General features: G+C 35.2%; 1 long non-coding RNA gene across 1 annotated transcript; it reads right to left on the bottom strand.

The window, feature by feature from the left end:
• Positions 1–5,786: 5,786 nt before the first annotated feature.
• On the bottom strand, positions 5,787–9,599 carry LOC130455113 (uncharacterized). The gene is made up of 3 exons (XR_008913021.1): positions 9,478–9,599; positions 7,830–7,895; positions 5,787–6,006 (listed from the first exon to the last, which is right to left on the bottom strand). It is a non-coding gene; the product is annotated as an uncharacterized LOC130455113 (long non-coding RNA).
• Between the last annotated feature and the right edge of the window lie 599 nt (positions 9,600–10,198).

Here is a 10,198-nt window from a genome sequence, read left to right on the forward strand (position 1 = left end):
TTTTAAAGAGAATTTTCTCTTATGTCACCTTCCCTAAATTTTCACATCTACCAATCATAGTAGACACTTTTCCCCAGGACTGCCCATTACATAGGGCATACATATGTACAGAGATATAATTATATATAGAGATACTGTAAAAAGAATGTTGCATATTTGTAAGATAGGATGCTTACTTCTCAGTTCATTGTAGGAAAGTTAATTAAATGTATTCATGTTAGAATAGAGAGACTTTATTTTCAATTGTTTAGATAAGAGATTTTTGAAACTTCATTTTGCAGAAGTTTTTTTGTGAGATTGTGTTTTTTAAGAGCTAATGCTCCACTGTGTTTATTGTAAACATTTTAAAGATTTTTTTCCATTTTATATAATGTTGAATCTGATTTTTTAGATAGAAATGTTTTATATTACTTTAGTATTATAAGGTTTGGAAGAAAATGGGTTTTGAAGAAGTTTATGTCTAGCTTTTGAAATTGATTGTATCTTGTAGTAGTGATGGGTTAAATTCATATTTTCTGGGTTGTTTTGAATTTGAAACTGTTGTGTTGTGTTTGAGCTTTATAACAATTTTGTAAGCCCTTATCCTTACCCTTCCTTTCTTTCCTTTGTTGAAATCCCTAGATTAGGCAAGTTAAAATAGGAGAAGCATAGTTAGAGTAAGTGTTTGTTATTTGGGGGGTTAGAATATAGAATAAGTAAGTAATTATAAAGAATTAAGGTAAGTACTTTTGGTTCACAGCCAGGAAAAAAGGGGTTTTCCATTTGTGAAGGGGGTATTATAGGAATAGAGAAATAAAGCAAGTTTGCAATATATACAGGTTGCAAAGCAAGTAATTCAAGGATGGAACTCAAAAGGAAGCCTGGAGCTAAAAGCTGGGTTCCTGTTTTCCATTGGAACTTGGAGGGAGCTTCCTGTTGGGTTAACCTGAGAGGAGAGGTTTGGGACCTGACAGTTGAGGCCCTCGAATCAGCTTTCTAGCGTCCTGATCTAGATTTTCATCTATTCCTGATTCTTATGTTCCTGTTCAACCCTTGAAGATACTTTTGTGACCTGTATGAAAAAGTCAACGTGAAGGAAAGACTTGAATCTGTCTGTGCTGACAGAAACCCTGCAGCCTAGATTGACTTGGCCATTCAGTCAACCCTTTCTCCAGCAAACCTGATCTGATTGTTTTGGAAGTGGCCATAGACAAGATAGCTAGAGTTAGGGGTTTTGGGCTACAGAGAGGGTAGGAGGACAGATAGCAGCAGGTAATAGAAGACAGGCTCCTGTGAGCTTCTTAGATTTGGAGGGATGAGAAATTAGAGTTTCCAGAGCTAGGGACTTACCTTGGCCCTTCTTCCCATACCCTTTCCTTGTTTATTTTTTGTATTAAAATTTTTGGCAAATAAATATACCAGTTAGATTGTGTTATTCAGAGTACCAGGTCTGAGGCCACCATTTTGGGCCTGTCAACCTGAGACAGACAGAGACATCTTTTATAACTTGCCATCTTTAGAAGTGATCAAATCCACTTCTTTCAAGTGAAATGGGTGAATATTTACAAAAATATAAATTGCCCAGATTACAAAAGAAGACATAGAATTCTTAAACAATCCCATATAGAAAAAGAAATTGAACAAGCCATCAAGGAACTTCCTAAGAAAAAAAATCCCCAGGGCCAGATGGATTCACAAGTGAATTCTATCAAACATTAAAAGTACAAAAAATATTCATACCTGCACACTTTGTGGTGGCAAAAAAAATGGAAAATGAGGGGATGCCCTTTAATTGGGGGATGGCTGAACAAATTATGGTATATGTTGGTGATGGAATACTATTTTGCTCAAAGGAATAATAAAGTGGAGGAATTCCATGGGAATTATAACAACCTCCAGGAACTGATGCAGAGTGAGAGGAGCAGAACCAGGAAAACATTGTACACAGAGACTGATACACTGTGGTACAATTGAATGTAATGGACTTCTCCATAGTGGCAATGCAGTGACCCTGAACAACTTGAATGAATCTACAAGAAAAACCATTGTCCACATTCAGAAGAAAAAGTGTGGGAGTAAAAATACCAAAGGAAAACAACTGCTTGAATACATGGATTGAAGGGATATGGTTGGGAATGTAGACTCTAAATGAACATCCTAGTGCAAACATCAACAACATGGAAATAGGTTCTGATCAAGGACACAAGTAACACCCAATGAAATTATGTGTTGGCTACGGGAAGGGTTGGTGGAGGGGAGGGAGGGAAATAATGTGATTATTGTAACCAAGGAATAATGTTCTAAATTGACTAAATAAACTAATTCAAATGAAAAAAAAAACATTAAAAGTACAACTAATCCCAATATTATACAAAGTATTTGAAAAAATAAGCAAAGAAGGAGTTTTACCAAATTCCTTTTATGATACAAATATGGTACTGATTCCAACGCCAGGCAGACCAAAAACCGAGAAAGAAAACTACAGACAAATCTCCTTAATGAATATGGATGCAAAAAATCTTAAATAGAATACTAGCAAAAAGACTCCAGCTTTTTCTAACAAAATATAAAAAACATATTGTAAATAATACAATGACAAATCATTGTCAAATTTTTATATAACATCAGTTCCTTCAAAAGAAATACAAGGATGGGAAAATTACTAAGAAAAGAAATCCAGTTCAATGAAGCAAAAATTCTTAATTTGACATTGATTGTCTTTTTAAAATATACTGAATATTTATCGAAATAAACTCCAACTAAATGCAAATTTACCTTTCATTCAGTCTAATATGCTATATTAATATAATAATTATTTTCACATATTTTAAGGACATCTTCAAATTCCTTGTCATTGCAAAAAAAAAAAATTTAAGCTGGCACAATTTTCAATACAGATGATTTGAATGTAACTTTGGTGTCAACAAGAACATTTTTACCTCTTAGTCTCAGGCCCCTTCTATGGGCTTCATCTGAATATTATGAGCAATAAATTTTGTCAAGTCCAAACATAAAAGGTCACCTCACAGAAAGGGCACCATCATATTCATGCAAATTATTATGATTGATGAATTATCCTGAAATGTAAAGCTACTGTATTCATGAATATAGATGCAGAGCTCCTAGATTTTCCAAGGGATATGTGAAAACCCATGAGACTCCAGTCCTAGCAGCATTTCCATGCATAAAAAGTGAAGGACAGTCTAGAAGATTTCTAAAGTCCTGTCCAGCTCTGAATCTCCAATCCTTTATCTGAGATGTAATCTGATCCTGATCATTTGTTCTATTAGAAGCATGGAGGTGGAATACTGGCTAGAGCACTGGTCTTAGGGTCAAAGTGATCTGAGTTCAAATCCCAACTTAGATACTTTCTTGCTAGGTAACCTTCTACAAGTCATTTAACCTCAGTGTTTTCATTTGTAAAATAGAGTACCTACTTCTTAGAGGTATAGTGGAGTCAAGTGAGATATTTAAAAAGTGCTTTGTAAATCTTACAGGTACTATGTAAATACTAGCTATTATTATTATCACAGGGATTGCTTCAAAGAAATTTGACATTTGGTGACATTTGTAAATAAATGTATTTATAAGTACTTCTGAGTTAAGTACTCTGTTGTTTAACTTCATGTTCTTAATTGAGTTATCACAAAGTTATCACAAAATTGAGTGAGTCCATAAGAGATATGCCCTGGATTCAATCAAACCAAACTAAATATTCCAATATTAAATGTTTAACTTTTCCTGAGACTTCTGTAAAATTAAATTTCTATCTGTTGTTCAGAGATTCATGCCTCATCACTCAGCATACTGTAAAATGTGCTTTAAGTCAAGTCATTTCAGTCATATCTGACTCTTCATAAGCCTACTTGATGTTTTTCTTGGCAAAGATTCTGGAATGGTCTGACATTTCCTTCTCCAGCTCATTTTACAGAGGAGCAAACTGAGGCAAACAGGGTAAAGTGACTTTTTCAGGGTCACAGAGCTAGGAAGTGTCTGAGACCAGATTTGAATTTAGGAAGATCAGTTTTCCTGCCTCTAGGTCTGGCACTCTATTCCCTAGGTCATCTAACTGGGAATGCCAAGATTATCTTAAGTAATTTGTATTCTACTTGGTATTTGTCATCATTATCATCGTGGAAAATATTTTAAAACGCCATTTTGTGTGTGATATCATAGAGGCTTTATAATGAAATAAACTAAATAGACATCACCAAATGTTGCCAGAGGTATAAAAGCATTGGATATAAAAGCATCAGTGAAATTGAACCTAGTGTCATAGCTTTACTATATAAGCCATTGGCACATGATCACTCAATTTCCCTGAATCTCAGTTTCCAAATCTACAAGGGGAAAGATTTGCTGGCCTCTAAGGTACCATATAGACCCATGATTCCAGTGATATCGGGAACACTCCATGAGGAAATTTACTTTTTTAAAATAAGTAACTTCTTTTGCAATTTATGGTCTTTTAGAGTTGCCTAGAGAATTCAGGAACTAAGTGACTTGTCTAAGATCACACAGTCTATATATGTCAGAGAGAGGAGCATTCAATCTATTCCTGCTTCTTTGGCAGGTATTTTGTGATTCTGAATATCATGCTATACATGCCTTTTTTTTTTTACAATCTCATTATTTAAATTGTGATTTAGTTTTCCATGATTACATTTGCATCTGACAAAAGCTTGACTTTTGGCAGGACTTTGAAACCCCTTTTCACCTGTCTCATCATAATGGCTCTTGAATCGATTTTTCCAAATTACATTCTTTTGTTATCCTTTTGTTATCCTTACTTTGATGGCTTATTCATCTCAGAGATTTACTATTCAATAGATATTCTGTAGTCATTAAATGTCAAAAGACATCTCCTAAAACAAGGTGGAGCTGCCCTTCACTGTAGCATAAGAAAATAGCTCAACAGAGTGAGCTGGTATTACCTGATATTCTTTTCTACATTTTTGTATTTTTGTAATAACCAAAGATTTTTGTCAAATAGCAACAGAGTTGGGAAGAACTACTTGGGCCTAAAGCACTCCCTAAATCTCCACACTTTTTTATAAATTCTGTTCTTTAATTCATTATTTAAGCCTCTTGATTTTTGTTTTGTGTTCACTGGAGACTGACAGGTGGGCACAACTAGATGTATCATGTAAAAACCTGTGGAAGACATACCTCAAGTGTCTTCACTCAGCAGGTATCAAGAGCTTGTCTTATACTGCCAAGGAACATTAAAAAACAAGGGGCATAGGAGGTATTATCCAAACTAAGCTTACAGTTTGATTTTCTAATGAGGCTGAAGATCAGTAGTATGAAAAAATGATAGTAATTCTGTGGGTGATTATTTCAGAATTTATTAATACTCCATTTAAGTGAACCAGTATTTATGAAATGCCAGGCACTGTGCTAAACAGGAGGTTTGAGTACTAAAGATAAATATGACATTGCTTAACCTCATTTAGTAATGAAAAAGAGAAAAAAAACAGGCCAAAATCTAAAACCAATTGCAATATTATAAATTCATAGAAAGGGTGTGAGTGGTTACAAGGCTTCCGAAGAGGAAAGGATTACTTCTGGCTAAGGTTTGGAGCATGAGGAATGACTTCTGAGCTTTGGATGATGGAAAGCACTTAGATTGGGAGAAGGAATGCACAATCTTAATTCCTTTAAATTATGAACCTGCCTCATATTAACCATCATGGCTCATTTTAAAAGAAACATGCAAAAGTGTAAGACAGTTCGTTGGTCTGAATAATGATATTAATTCGTACACATTTTAAACTATGGATTTTCAGGAACGAAAGAAACAAGCATTTGGAGATGGAACAAGCATTTATTAAGTGCCTCCTATATGCCAAACATGTAAAGACTTCACCACTGTATCCCAAGTCATTGCCAATAATCTTGTCTTTTATCTTGCCACTGGACTTTGATGGCTGGAATAGAGAATGAGGTTGACTTTGTGCAACTTTGCCTCACTTCAATCCAATTCACACACAAGTCAAAACATATCCCTTATTGATGCCACTGGTCCTTTTGGAAAATGAAGGAAGAACAACAATTAAGTTAAGTGCTAAGCAAACAATTAAGTGCTTTACAAATAGAAATCTTTGGATCCTTACAGCAATCCCGAGAGACAGGTGCTACTTTACGGTTGAGGAAACTGAGGTAGACGGAACTTATGAATTGCCTAGGATCATACTACTAATATCTTAGGTGAGATTTAAACTCTGGTCTTCCTTACTCCACTGTACCATCTAGCTGTCTCTGTAACAAAATATGTTTATAGAAATGAGTCTGGGAGGTTTGCTCTCATTATATTCTAGGCATAAATTGTATCTTTGTGTGTGCTTGGGGGCTTGGGGGCAATCCCACCTTCTACAAGAAGCCTTCCCTAGCCCCTCTTAATTCCAAGATTTTCCTTGTTATTTCCAATTTTTCCTGTACATAAATTGCTTGGTGTGTGTGTGTGTGTGTGTGTGTGTGTGTGTGTGTATAAAATACATGTACATATAAAAATATATTTATTTATTTATTTATATGTTGTCTCCCCATTAGATTATAAACTCTTTACAATCTGGCAAGGATTATCTTTTGCCTCTTTTTTTGACAGTAGCATTTAGCACAGTGCCTGGCACATGGGGGGGGGTGCTTAATAAATGTTTATTGAATATGAATGAATGAATGAATTTCTGAGGGGCTACTTGCAGAATGATGTGCAATTAATCAGAGGCTATTCAACACTAATATCCCATAACTTTCATAACATTCAATCACAACTACAAAATAATCTTTATCACATTCACTATTAAAAGTCAGAAAATACTTTGTGCTTTTATTTTATAAAGATACCATTGCCATCTTAAATATGAGAGGTATGGCTTTAGAATATGAATTATAAAGTAATGATCTATTTGGGGATTGGAATGACTGGAAGTCAGAAGACGTGGGCTTCTGCCTAGATTGACCCACTTTATGGCCAGTGGGTAGAATTCTCACTACATAAAATGGAGATAAAAATATACCCTTTTTTCTGCCCTATCTACCTCACAGCAATATTATAAAAACAAATGAAAGAGCAGAAGCCCACACTCCTAGAACTACAAAGGCAGCCAGCTAAGTGCTGTAGTGGATAAAGGGCTAGACTTGAAATTTTTTTTAATTAAGTTTATTTATTTAATTAATTAATTCAGAAAATATTCCATGGTTACATGATTCATGTTCTTTCCCTCCCCTCCTCCCACCCTCCTCCTGGCCAACAAGCAATTCCACAGGGAAAAACCCAAGTTTTAATCCTAACTTTGACACTTATTACTTTATGATCTTCACCAAATCATTCAACCTTTGTTAGGCTCAGTTTCCTTAATTTGCAAAACAAGCATGGTAATTTTAGCACCTACATTACAGGGTTGGTGTGAGCAACAAATGAGTCATGAAATGCTGGCTCTTTTATTACTTAGCCAATATATCACCATTTGAGTGACCTTCTATCTGCAGGAAAACAGCATGATATAGCTAATTCTCCCCTGAGTTCTTCAGAAAATAATTTCTATGTGAATTCAGTGACCTATTTCTGATCTACTTTAAAATATAGGGTTTAGAGAAATATAGAAGAGCAAGTAATTTTAAATGAAGTCATAAACCATGATAATGAAATCTTAGTCAATAAACATCTATTAAGGATCTCCACAATTCTCGGTATTCATTTATAAAGGGATATCTGCCCTTGTGTTTAATAAAAATCAATACTTTTGCGGGGGGAAGGATGGGGAAGGCAGCTAGGTGCACAGTGGGTGAAAAGTGCCAAGTCAGGAAAAGTCATCTTCTTGTGCTCAAATCTGGCCTCAGACACTTACCAGCAGTATGACTCTGAACAAGTCGCTTAACCCTGTTTGCCTCAGTTTCCTCAACTGTCAAATGAGCTGGAGAAGGAAAAGACAAACTACTTCAGGATCTTTGCCAAGAAAATCCTAAACAGGGTCACAAAGAGTTAGTCATGTCTAAACAATAACTGAAATTTTTATTTGTTCTAACATATTACACAGATTTATAAAATAAGTTTCTTTGATGAATGCCAAAACAACTCAAATTATTTCATATATCTCAAGGATTTCCAGGGACCAAGGGGAGTGATTTTTAAAGCTTTTTTTCCTACAAGGTTTATAAGCAAAACTTTTCATATTTGTGTTTAAAATTGGTTCTGCTAAAGTTCTAATTTGAGTCTCATTTGCATGAATCTGCTCACCTTTTATGTAGAACTAAGGGAATAGGTCAAATTTTTTAAAAATGAAATTGAAGGAAGAAGTGTGATAGAAAGTGATTTTTTAATTTTTAGAACAAATTATAGACTAAAAGAATTCTAAAGCTTAATGGAAAAATTCCATTTACAAATGAGGAAACTATAACCCATAGAGAAGGGGTGCTTATCCTTTTCTGTGCAGTGGATCCCTTTGGCAATATAGCAAAATCCTATGGCCCCCTAAGGAAAAAAACATTTTTAAGAACTCCTGCCATAATAGTTAAATATTTTAGGATTAGAGAAATATAGACAGAGCTAGAAAGAACATCTGAGGTCTAATCCACCCAACTCTGCTTTACAAATAAAGGAAACTGAAACACAAAGCATTGATATGCTTTGCCTAAGGTCACACATGTATTAGGTAGTGGAGCTAGGATATGATTTCAAACAAGACTGTGATCTCCCCTATCTCACAGGACTGGTGGATCAAATGAAAAAATAATTGTAAATTACCTGGCACAATGCCTGGCACTTAGGAGATGCTTGATAAATGCTTATCCTTGTCCCCATTCCCTCTCTCCTTTCCACTCTGCTATATGCCTTGATCAAGTTTATTTTAGTAGTGAGGCCAAACCTAGAAACCAAGCCTTCTGACTCATTCCTGTTCTCTTTCTAAGACTGCTTCCTCCCAATCTTCCACTTTCTAGTTAATCTAGGCTGGAAGTAATTTTTGCATTGTGAATAACAATTGAACCACCACCATCAGTGGTCTTGGTTTAAATTGTGAGATTCATTTGAAAGTGACCTAGTGTTGAGGGCACCTAGGTAGTACAGTGGATAGCTAAATCACCAGGACTGAAGTCAGGAAGACCTGGATTCAAAGAAGAAAAGAGAGAGAAAAGCAAAGAAATAAAGATGAAAAACAGGTGATAATAATGGGAAGTTTAGACAGGGGAATTGAGGGACAAACTGACACTGCAAAAGACCTAAAATGTCCCTATATATATATACAACACTTTACCATTTAGCTGATCAATAAAGTATTAAGAACCTACCAAGAGCAAGGCACTAGGGATACAGATGAAATATTTCCTCAAAGACGAGACAACTTTACATATTAAATGTACACAAAATAAATAAGATAAGTATCCTAGATTGAGAGCTGACCTTGGAGATGGAAAGACCTTTTAAGTTTGGGGCAGCTAGGTAGCACAGCGGCTGGGAGTCAGTAGGAGATGCATTCAAATCCAGCCTTAGATACTTACTAAGCTATGTGACCCTGAGCAAGTCACTTCATCCTGTTTACATCAGTTTCTTCCTCTGTAAAATGAGCTGGAGAAGGAAACGGCAAACCATTCCAGTATCTTTTCCCAGAAAACCCCATGAGTTCTGTAAAAATAAATTGGAGAGTTGTAAAAATAAAATATTTAGATGGAAAAACTGTTCCAATATAGGTTCAAAACTGTTTGGATACTTTGGGTAGATGTAAATGTAATCAAAAGTATCCTCAGTGATGAAGTGAAGCTCAAATGTGAACTTCCCTTCAGGGCCAGGCGCAAGGACACTAAAGAGACTCTTATTATAAAAATAAAATATTTGTTGAAATATATATGGATAAATAAAGGATTTCTAATTCTAAGGGATTCTAAATCCACCCAAATAAACACCCAGGTTCCACAAGGAACTACTTCTACTGGGTTTCACAGGCTACACTAATCCTCCCTGATTTGACTAACCCAAATTTATACTATCTAAATAAAAACTACCACTATTATCCTTATAGATCTTAAGTTTGCCTTCAAATTATAAAATAGCAAAGGCTAGCTGGTTGAGTCTCAACAAGAATCCAGTTAGGACTCTGAGTCTTAACCTCAGACTCAAAGTCCAAACCAAAGACCCAGTTTTTCTTTGGTCTTCTCAGAGTTAAACAACCTATAAAACCATGATATTCAATAATGTTTCCCAAGTTGGAAAAGGAAAACACTG

This window comes from Monodelphis domestica, chromosome 6 (genome assembly GCF_027887165.1).
Source record: "Monodelphis domestica isolate mMonDom1 chromosome 6, mMonDom1.pri, whole genome shotgun sequence".
NCBI lineage: Eukaryota > Metazoa > Chordata > Mammalia > Didelphimorphia > Didelphidae > Monodelphis > Monodelphis domestica.